This window comes from Pogona vitticeps, chromosome 4 (assembly GCF_051106095.1).
Source record: "Pogona vitticeps strain Pit_001003342236 chromosome 4, PviZW2.1, whole genome shotgun sequence".
Lineage (NCBI taxonomy): Eukaryota > Metazoa > Chordata > Lepidosauria > Squamata > Agamidae > Pogona > Pogona vitticeps.
In genome coordinates, this window is record NC_135786.1 from 29,112,960 (window position 1) to 29,124,650 (window position 11,691).

Sequence of the window (11,691 nt, forward strand, 5' to 3'; positions counted from 1 at the left end):
ATGTAAATTTTCATCAAAATAGCCTTGTAAGAGGAGTGCACTACATTCCAACATGTTGCAACAGGTGCAATTTTAAAATATATATATTTAATTTGTTTGGTAATGGAGCTAACTCAGCAAATGTCACTTTGTGGAATGTTGCTCCGTCAGTCGTCAGTGGCCATGCTGGTTGGAGAACGTTGGAAGTTGTAACAATATGGGGGGGGGAATCTGTCCAGTTTCTGTGTACTAAAATACTACTTTCTTCTTACATGTTTTGTACAATAATTTGTTCAAACACATGGGGCTCAGGAATATTTTGGAAAGGGATATCTAATCATACCCCAGGTTGGATTACATCCACTAGGTAACACTATTAATTTAGCTTTCATGTGATTTTAATTGACTTCTTCTAGTAGGTAAACTGATTACTTGTTTGTTTGTTTGTTTGTTTGTTTGTTTGTTTGTTTGTTTGTTTATTTATTTATTTATTTATTTATTTATTTATTTATTTATTTATTTATTTATTTATTTATTTATTTGCCACACCATTACCAGTGGCTTCTGGGTGGCGTACAACATTAAACATTTTAAAAGACAATATAAAATATCATATATTAAAATAATTCTTAAAACATTTAAATTAATAAGTCATGTGGCCAGCTAGGGAATACTGTTTAATTAAAATGCTGGCTAAACAGAAAGGTCTTTGCCTAGCGCCAAAAAGCCAAGAGTGTTGGAGCTAGGCGGATCTCTATAGGAAGGGCATTCCAAAGTTGGGGGGCAACAGCCGAGAAGGCCCTATTTCGACATGCCATCCCCCTCACCTATTTCAGGGATGGCACCTTCAGAAGAGCTTCCTGGCCTGATCTTACAGGATGGGCAGGCTCATATGGAAGAAGAGGTAACCAGGTACTTTAGGTAACCAGGTCCTAAGCCGTTTAGGGCTTTATATGTCAAAGTAAGCACTTTGAATTGGGTCCGAGCAGCAACCGGCAGCCAGTGCAAATTTTTCAGAACCGGCATGATATGAGTCCGTGTGGCGGCACCACTTACCAGCCGCGCAGCGCAGTTCTGTGCCAGTTACAGTCGTCGGACCATCTTCAAAGGCTGCTCCACGTATAGCGCATTGCAGTAGTCCAGTCTGGTTGTTACCAGTGCATGAGTGACTGCTGCCAGGCTCCGCTCATCCAGGTAAGGGCAAAGTTGATATATTCTCCACAGCTGTAAGAAGGCACCCCTGGACATCGAGTCTACCTGGGCTTCCAAGGTCAGATTGGGGTCAAGGAGCACCCCTAAGCTGCAGACCCTGTCCTTTAGGGGGAGTGCAATCCCGTCTAAGGCAGGGAAATGGCCCTTTAACCTATCTGGTGGGGCACCTACCAGCAGCACTTCAGACTTGTCTGGATTGAGCCTCAGTTTATTGACCCTCATCCAGACCATTATCAAGTCCAGGCACGAGTTCAGAATGGTGACTGCCACACCTGGATTGGTAGAGAATGAGAGGTAGAGCTGGGTGTCGTCAGCATATTGCTGACTCCTCAGCCCAAACCTCCTAACGACCTCCCCCAGTGGTTTCATGTAGATATTGAACAGCATGGGGGACAGTATAGAGCCCTGAGGAACCCCATGATGCAACCGCCATGGATCAGAGCTACTGTCCCCCAGCACCACCTTCTGGACTCTTTCAGCCAGGTAGGAGCGGAACCACTGTAAAACAGTGCCTCCGATTCCCATCCCAGCCAGTCTGTCCAGAAGGACACCATGGTTGATGGTGTCGAAAGCTGCTGAGAGGTCCAGGAGACTCAACAGGGATGCATTGCCCCTGTCTTTCTCCCAGCAAAGGTCGTCAAACAGGGTGACCAAGGCAGTTTCCGTCCCATAACCCGGCCCGATTGAAATGGATCTAGATAATCTGTTTCATCCAGGAGAGTTTGGAGCTGCTCAGCCACCACACGTTCCAACACCTTGCCCAGAAAAGGGAGGTTTGCTATTGGTTGATAGTTGATCACTAGACCTGGGTTTTTTTAGGAGTGGGCGGATCACTGCCTCCTTTAATGGGGCAGAGACCACTCCCTCTCTTAACGAGGAGTTGATGACCTCCAGGACCCAGGTGCAAACTCCCCTGGCAGATTTTTTTATTAGCCATGATGGGCAAGGGTTAAGTTGTGTAGTGGTGGCACGAACTGATCCAAGCACCCTGTCCACATCCTCAGGTCGCAACAACTGGAACTCATCCAATAAATTATGACATAAGTCCGGAGCACTGGACACAACCATAAAGCTCTGCATCAACAGTGGAGTCCAAATCTTTGCGAATCTGAGCAATTTCCCCCTCAAAGTGTGTAACAAATTTGTTACAGCGAGCCACTGAGGAGTCCCAGTGAAGGTCCCAGACCACTTAAAATAGCTCTGCTGGACGACACACTGAGGAAGCGATATGGCTGGAGAAATACTGCTGTTTCGCCAGCCGTATTGCCACAGAGTAGGCCCGATAATGGGCTCTAAGCTGTGTTTGGTGATAGTCACAGCGATATTTCCTCCATCTGCGCTCAAGCCGTCTCCCCAACTGTTTCATGGCCAAAAGCTCCTCTGTGTACCATGGACCCATACAGGCTCTGCGGGCAGGGAGAGGGCGCCTAGGTGTGATTGTGTCAACCGCCCAGGCCATCTCCTTGTACCACAAGGCGACCTGGGCTTCGACAGGAACGCTGACCATATCAGCTGGAAACTCCCCTAGAGCATTCAGGAATCCTTCATTATCCATAAGTCTCCAGGGGTGGATCATTTTAATTGATCCCCCACCCCTGCAGAGGGTAGTAGTGGCAGAGAGTCTAAATTTTACCAGGAAATGGTCCGACCATGAGAACTGAGTCAAAGATAAATCCACCACATCCGGACCACCATTCCCCCATCCCATTGAGAATACTAGGTCAAGTGTATGGCCTTTCTCATGAGTCGGGCCGATGACATGTTGAGACAGCCCCATGGTTGTCATGGCGGCCATGAAGTCCTGAGCTACCCCTGATAAAGTGATCTCGGCATGGAGGTTGAGGTCTCTCAGTACCAAAAGTCTGGGGGTCCTCACCACCAGATCCGAGATCACCTCCGTCAGCTCAGGTAGGGAGACTGTTGGTAAGCAGCAGGGTGGGCGGTACACCAACAGAATCCCTAATCTGTCTCGCAAGCCCAACACACTACAGGCCCTCTAGACCATTTCCCAAGGGGACAGGGAGTCTGGAAAAGTGGAAGGAATCCTTGTAGACTATTGCCACACCTCCTCCCTGCCCCTCCGGGCAACCCTGGTGTTGGATCAAGTACCCAGGGGGATATAACTGAGATAGAGGAACTCCTCCTCCTTCTCCCACCCAGGTCTCAGTAATGCATGCCAGGTCAGCCCCCTCATTCAAAATTAAGTCATGGATGAGGGCAGTCTTATTTTTTGCCGACTTGGCATTTACCAACAGTACCATGTGGCCCGGGGGGTGGCTGATATGGTCACCTGGTACCATTTGGCTGGGAGTAGAGCTAGAGAGGGGGATAGGTATAAGGTATCTAACCTCCTATGTCCCACGCGGGCATGCTCTATTCCCACCGCCATATCTTCCCCTGCTGTATATTGTCTCTATTGGTTGCCCCAGAGACCCCTCAAACCCCCCTGTTTCCCAGCTTGTTCCCCAGCCAGTTCTCTCAGGGAATCTGGCAGCCAGCGGGAGCCATAGTCCCACCATCTCTCACTCAGTGAGCTGTAGAAGGCAGATGTTGTTCGGCTCCCCTAAGCACAGGAATGCTGGTCTGGTGGGGCCCTTGAAGCAGTTCCGACTAAAAAGCCTTCTTTTCCCCTTGAGCCAGGTAGCTGATGTTGGGAAGGGGGAGGCAGCCAGAGGCAACAGGGCCCAGTCCTGCAGAGCAGAGGGAGATCTAGCCAGCTCCCTTGGCAAAAGGCTGGCAGCTGCCCAACCACAAACCCACCGTCTCTCACTCAGTGAGCTGTAGAAGACAGATGCTGTTCAGCTCCCCTGAGCACAGGAATGCTGGTTGAAGAGTTGGGAGGAGAAATTAAGTCAACTGCTAGCTGGGGTGGAGTTTGAAACTGTGTCCCAATGCCATCTGCAGCTTACATTTGAAATCCTTTTAAGAAGCAGATCTGGCACAATTATCTAACATTAAATTTTGAACTCACAAATAGATCTTTTTCTGCACTATCCACCAAATCTTGGTGCACAGCCTGAGCCAGATGGATTAGCAGCAAAAGCTAGCTCTCTGATATATTGGTGTGCTAATATAGGTAATCATCTGCTCTTGCATTTGTATTATCCACAGTGTTGTGGATAATGTTATACTGTTGCTAGCATTATAGAATTCATTTACCAATCTGGTCGGCTTCATTAGGTAGAATGAGATAATGGGCCCATCTTGTCTGTCATTTCTGATAAAACATTGTCTATGGGCATTCCTGGCATACTTTTTGTGCTGGATTCAGATTGGCTCTTCTATGAAGAAACGTCTGGAAGAAGGAGATAAAGAACAATCTCTGCAGATTGCTGCCACCACTTGTGTTACCTCTCATGTGGCTCTGGGTTATTTCCCCCCCCCAGCCATTTAACATATGTTTAAGGAGTGCCTGGCTGAGGCAGCAGGGGCTGGGATTTTGAACCCCTACTGGGATCACCCTGAACATGTATGTTGAATGGTGTTGTTGTGCTTTGTTACCTGTGCAGCTTTGGGCAAGCTACAGGGTTCCAGAGCACCATCAAAAGGAGAAACTGGTACAGTAAATCACTTCTGGGTACTTTATACCTACAATCTCCAAGAGCATCATCATAAGTCAGAACTGACATGATGGCCTATAATAATTAATTTCTTAAAGTGCCCTGCAATGAGAAGGTGAGTTCACAAAGAGTTCTTCTATGTCCTACTAGGAGAGGTCTCTTAGGTGCTGCTCTGGATGCAAGTCCAAGGCTGTAAGTGACCTTCCAAATGGTCCATGAACCAGCAGACCCAAAGTGCTATGCTTTACCATTGACAGGTTGGTATCTATTTGTATGTTTTCTTTTAATTTTCTTTTAATTTTTTATTTTCTATAACTATAACATAAACAAAAACATATACACATAACATATAAACTCAAATACAATAACTGTGTTCCCCACCACCATGTATGGGACCTCTTGCCATATTCTTCTTCTTCTTCTTCTTCTTCTTCTTCTTCTTCTTCTTCTTCTTCTTCTTCTTCTTCTTCTTCTTCTTCTTCTTCTTCTTCTTCTTCTTCTCCTTCTCCTCCTTCTCCTTCTCCTTCTCCTCCTCCTCCTCCTCCTCCTCCTCCTCCTCCTCCTCCTCCTCCTCCTCCTCCTCCTTCTCCAAAACTGCATCGATTCTTGATTTGGAGCTTTCCCTTTCCCCCTTATTAGCACATATTATGTTTTCTTATAGTACTTAATACCATCATGCTGTATCCCAAACCATATACAATATTGATGGTATTCAGTACTATGTTTTCTTATAGTACTGAATACCATCAGTATTGTATATGGTTTGGGATACAGCGTGAATCCAGATGGTACATTTAACATTCATTCTATCAGATGGCGAAAGATGTTTGTCATGATTTCTCCCCTGTATGTATCTTGTGTTTAATGTACTTGGTTTTGTGATTTGTCACTGGAAGGTAAATACAGGCTTAATTTGCAAATGTGACTGCTGATACCTGTATCTCTAAGAAAATTATTTTGTTGAAGGGAAGGCTAGGAAATCGTAGGGAATAAATATTTCCCTTAATGTCTAGTTTGACCCAGATTCACTGCTTCCAAGTTTGGCTTTCAGTTCAATTTGAAATGTTCTTTTTGACCTATAAAGCCCTAAATGATCTATAAGAGTGTGTTCCTGACTATCTTATGGAGTACCTTTTCTTATGCAACCAATAGGGTCTTGTTAAGAATATAGTCTTTTTTAGATTACTGTTCACCCAATGAATAAATTCCCAAAAGTGCCCTTTCTGGAAACAGAATGCTAAGCATCTGGAACATGTTTATTTCACTGCTTCCTTTCATTATGCCTAAAGAGCATGGATTGTGAAATTGGTCGTGAATAGCACTTATACTGCATCGCAGTTTTCCAAACAAATTCCGTAGTTTTTCACTGCAGACATATAGCTGCATGACAGAATTTCAGCCAATGAATTCAATAACATTGTTTCTCTTGTCATATTCTTCATGCAGACACCCCCACTCCAAAACGGGCTTCGGATTGTTATTGTTTTTCTTTATACAACATGTATCCTTTGAGTTATATTCTACCCTTCCTCTGGGGGCAGCTAATCTCCTAAATAAAAAAACACAGTAACAATATAAAATAAAATTATGTAAATTACATATTACACATATCTAAAACTATAGCAATTGAAAGTCACAAAATAGAAATATCTGTTAAAATATGCACACATATAAACAAGCAACAGTCAAAGACAAATTAAAGGCTTGCTTGATGTGCTAGTACTGAATTTCTCAAGCTGTAATCAAAGTTTTACAGATGAGAAAATGTCATTCTGTTCACTATTGGACATTTATTACTGTTATAATTCACTGTGGTATGAAAAGGGATTGCATGAATGACATGGCTCTCTATTTACTATAGTTTTGTCAAATGATGAATGGATAACCACACCACTCCCCACACCTGAATGCCTACATTACTTTGCAAACTTTTTTTTTAAATTTAAGTGCCTCATTACCATTCATCTGGAGAAGAGTTGTGATTGTTAAACTTGCTACATAACTCTTGCCATCTGCAGTGACAATACCCAGCAGGATTCTGGAGATTTATTCCTGTGTTTATGAGGAATTTTGTATGGAAAGCAGAAGCCAAGAAATTGCTTTCCTTACAAAATAAATCTGAAATAAAAACAAAATAAAACCTGTATTTACGATGGCAAGTCACATCACAGCAGGGCTGGGTCTTTTTTGTTTTGTTTTGTTTTATTTCCTTCTCTTTTAATTATAATTGCAAGCCTGAAATGCTGGATCGCCAGCCCCACTGTTACTGAGTGCTAAATTCCTGCACAGACGCTAGACTTCAGTAAGGATATAATGGATGCATATAGAGACAACACATGGAAAGCAAAGCGATGGGATGCAGAGCCTCCCAAGTCAACCTTGTCTACAACACCCATATCATCACTTGGTCTACCTGGGTCTCTACACCTTAATATGGAACAGGGCTGGTTCTGTGATGAGGCAAAGGGAGGCATCTGCCTTAGAGAGCATATGGTGGGGAGCCCAGAATGGATAGACCCCAGGTGCAGTGGAAGATACGATCTGGTCATCACTGTTGAAATAAGTTGAAAAAAGGCTGCCTGTATGTATAGCTTTCATTCATCCCATTTTATACTCCCCACAACTGCGAAGTAGATCAGGCTGAGAGAGAGGTTACGGGAGAGGAAGAGAGGGAACTCAGGAGCCACTCAGGGAGTTTCATGTCTCCCTGTAGATTTGAACACGGATTGAGTCCCAACTTCTAATCCTTTGGTGTCACACCTACACCAAAGCAGTGTGATTTTTGAAAAACATTGTATGCTCTAAACATGGGAACCTGCCTCATATTAAGCCAGACCAATGAACAATTGAACTCATTACTGCCTGAACTGAGTGGCATCAATATTCAGGAGAACATTTCATAGCCCTACCTGTGAAATATTTCAGTTATGGAGTGAACCTGCCAGCTTATGCATGAAAAGCATATGCTCTGTTACTGAGTTATAGCCCTTCCCCACCGGCAGCTCGTGACAACAGCAAAGGGCAGGTCTCCTAACATTTGGGGGTAATGCACACCCACACCCCAGCCTGTGAGTTGCCCCTGCCTTGCCCTGGATCACTTGTCATGCCTCTTACTAAGACCACTTAAATTACTGCGGGTTGGTTCATCCAAGGATAATGACAGTGTGAGCTCTTCAATGATGTTTATGTTTGTGGTGTCCCTGATAGGCACTTTTTGTCTGTGCTGCTGCTGTCATTTCTGAGATGTTTCACAAGGTGGCAATGTTGCATAAGGTTAACTTACTGCCACCGAAAGAGACTGAAAGAAAGCATAGCTTCTATAGCAGATGAGGAAAGTATGCCTAGACACCTGCCGCAATTGGCCAAAGCTTAACTCTTCATGTGCTAGGAAGTTGGGAAACCATAGTAAAGTAACAACACATGCAGAGTGCTTCTCTTTTAACAACCATCATAAGAAACCTCAGCACATTGAAGCTGCAATCCTAACTATAACCCTAACTTCACACTTTGTAGGAAAAGATAATTAGGATTAACTTCTGAGTAAAGATGAATAGGGCAGTAAGCATTGTTGGAAGAACAGAAGCAAAGGTACCATGACATCTTTAAGGCCAACACCTTCATTCCAGTGTGATCTTCCATGGACAACAATTCTGTTCTTCAGATATGCTGTTGGAAGAGCTTGTCAATACAAGACCTAGTTTTTTAGTAGAATTTAATCTAATAGTCTCATATTTTGCCACCTGGAAAATGGGTGAGAACACAAATAGATCATGACTGACCTTCTGGTAGTTTCTTAGAAAAGATTGTGAGAAGAGTTGATTCTTTTTATAGTAGCCTCTGTCCTTATTACACCTTTAGCTAAATTAGAGTGAGCAAAGTTCAGCCCTCCAGATGTCTCCTGACTGGAACTCCCAGTGCTTCTCACCATTGGCTAAGATGGACAAGAGATGCATTAAATGAACTTCAGGAGGGCCACAATTTCCTCACTGATGAGCTGGATTGAATTGTTACTCTCAACTAGAGTGGATCTATTGAACCAAGGTAATTTTATATGGGTCTTGACTTACTAAAGTCCTATTGATTCAAAGGGTCTATTCTATTTGGGATCAACTGGATTTAGCTCTTTGTAGTGAAATATGCTTTGGATTCCTTGTTGAAGTCATCCTTTCTATAAAGTGATGACTTCACCTATGTGGGAGAATGGGTAATAAAATTGTTCCTGTCAAGTGAAAATTGGGCATTTTGTAGCCAGTCATTCTCAGTGTGAGAAGGGAAAGTTTAGGCCTTTCTGCTTCCCTCAGTTTATTTTCTTTTGAAAATATTCAACACCAAACCAAGGCAGACAACACAGACTTTTTTTGATGGCTCTCTGGATTTTGAAATAAAGATTTGCCTATGCTACAACAGCGACATCCCTGAATGCTAAATTTCTGAGGTAAACCTGGAAGCAGAAATTGGACATCCCAAGGGAGCAGGTAGAGCTTGTTTATTCGGTTGGCAATCTTTAATTTATCTCTCTGTTTGTGCACCATCAGCATCTTCATCAGCACCAACACTGGAGATTAGCAGAAGGGATTGGAAGGGTTTTGTTTTCTCATGATGCAAACAGAATTTATGCAGAGGATTAGATGCATTTAATACACACAAAGGGCTTTCTCTTCCTTCTCATCACAATGAAAGTAACACCTCTTCTGATATAGTGTATTTCCATGGAATCTTTCGGCATGACATTTTGCAATGAGTATTTCCATGTGTTGAGTTGCTTTATATGTGGGGAGCAAGCCAGTCAGAATGATGTCTTCTGGACTTACCCCATGTAGAAAACCTTCAATCAATCAAGGATCCTTCTAATCAATCAAGGAGTTTGAATATAGTTGCCATCTTTGGTGTTCAAAAAGTATGGCCAGAGCACAGAGTGCTGTCCTCTGAAGATGCCGGCCACAGAGACTGGCGAAACGTTAGGAAGAACAACCTTCAGAACACGGCCAAAGAGCCCGAAAAACCCACAACAACCATGATGGCCATGTTCACACTAGCAAAATGTCCCCCTGTTTTCTCATGTCTTTTAAGTGCTGAGTAGTTGTGCATTGCAGTCACATGACATATGTGCTGGGATGTTTGTTCTGACATGTTTTTAAAGTACCATGACAGTTAAAATTAGATGTGCAGCTACACCTCGGCAATGAAACATATCCTTTCCTGTTTTGTTTTGTTTTGCATTTTTTTTTAAAAATCCAGATACATTGATGTGTCAACAATGTGCAGAGAGCTTCTTGCACCCCAGTGCTGGCCACATCCTCTTACACACTGCTGAATGAATCTTGGTTTTCCGGGGAAGGGACATTTTCAGCACCTTGTCCAGGCTGCTGGGGTTTGGCACGCTGCTACTGCTGCTGCTGTTGCTGATCCTGCCACCGGAGGCGTGTGTGGGAGGAGGAAGCCAAAGGCCAGCTTAAGGAGGTGGCAGCCATCTATGGGTGCTCACTCTCATGCAGATGCAGCTGGGCAGTGGTGGTGGCAGTGGCTGGTACTGCGGATCTTGCTTTGACTTCGTCTTCCCCCTCCCCCTTCCTCCTGGACTGCAGGACAGGCTGCTGAGCCCCCGGCTCTTGATTTGGCCTCGGTTCTTAGCTGTGGAGCCTAGAGCAGTGGCAGCAAAGGGGAGAGAAGGGCAGCGGGAGCTTATGGAGGGTGAAAGGGGGAAATCATGCAGAGGAAAGGAGCGGCAGTGGAGGGTCTGGTCCTGGGGCTGCAATGTGAATGGAGAGCTTGGGGGTGAGGCAAAAGGCTGGCGGAGGTTGCCAGGATTCTCAGGACACATGGCAGGGACTGTCTTTGAAGAGAGCATTTGATAGAAGTACATTTACGCATCAACACAAACCCTACAGGAAAATAAAATAAAACCAAACAAAATTTAACAGGGCATCTGCATGGCAGTAATACTATTCCTTTTGCAGAAACTGATCATTGACACATGCCATCACACAACTTTTTAAAGAAATAACTTCAGCCAAAAAAAGTAGAAGCCCGTGGCCAAGTGAGAAATGATCCTCAGTTAGCATGCTTGGTGGGCAAATGTTTCACTTATGGATGTGTGTCGTGTGAATGCAAATTTATGTTACGAACTCAATGGGGGATAGGAAGGCAACATTAGGCTGATGTGACTGTGACCTATGTTAATCGGTGTGTGTGTGTGTGTGTGTGTGTGTGTGTGTGTGTGAGAGAGAGAGAGAGAGAGAGAGAGAGAGAGAGAGAGAGAAGGTGGGTTCTGAATCCTCAGTCGCATGGGTCTGTCTGAGTAGGGGATGTAGAAAGCTGAGTCTCCGTTTGCATTTTAGATCCAAAATGGAAGTGACAATAGTGTGAATACAATTAGAATGTGTGTTCGTTTGTGTAAACAATAGAAAAGTGTGAATGGGGTGAAGAAGGAAAGTCTAGGGCCTTTTTGTGGGATGACCTTTGCTGATATGAAGTGTGTGAACCTGCTGGTTCTTTCGATTTTCTTGGAGCTCTCAGGGGATTTGGGCCATGGTATCCTTCTGCAGAAGTGGTTTTGGTCAGGAGTTGAAAGTGCTGCATTGCAGTACTATTGCTTGTATTTGAATGGGATATTCTAGAAGCTTATGTTGGAGTATCATTGCTCTACTATGTGGTATTAAGTTATGAGACTGTTTAATATCTACAGTGGGGTCTTGACTTGAGAACTTAATCCGTATTGGAAGACGGTTCTCAAGTCAAAAAGTCTGTAAGTCAAGTCTCCATTGACCTACAGTGCATTGAAAACTGATTAATCCCATAACAGGCCGTTTTTGTTCCATTTTGGTTTTTTTCTGGTCTGTAAGTCAATTCTCAGGCTGCAAGTCAAACCTAAATTTTGCGGCCAGAGAAGTCTGTAACTCAAAAAGTCTGTAAGTCAAGCCGTCTGTAAGTCAAGGGTCCA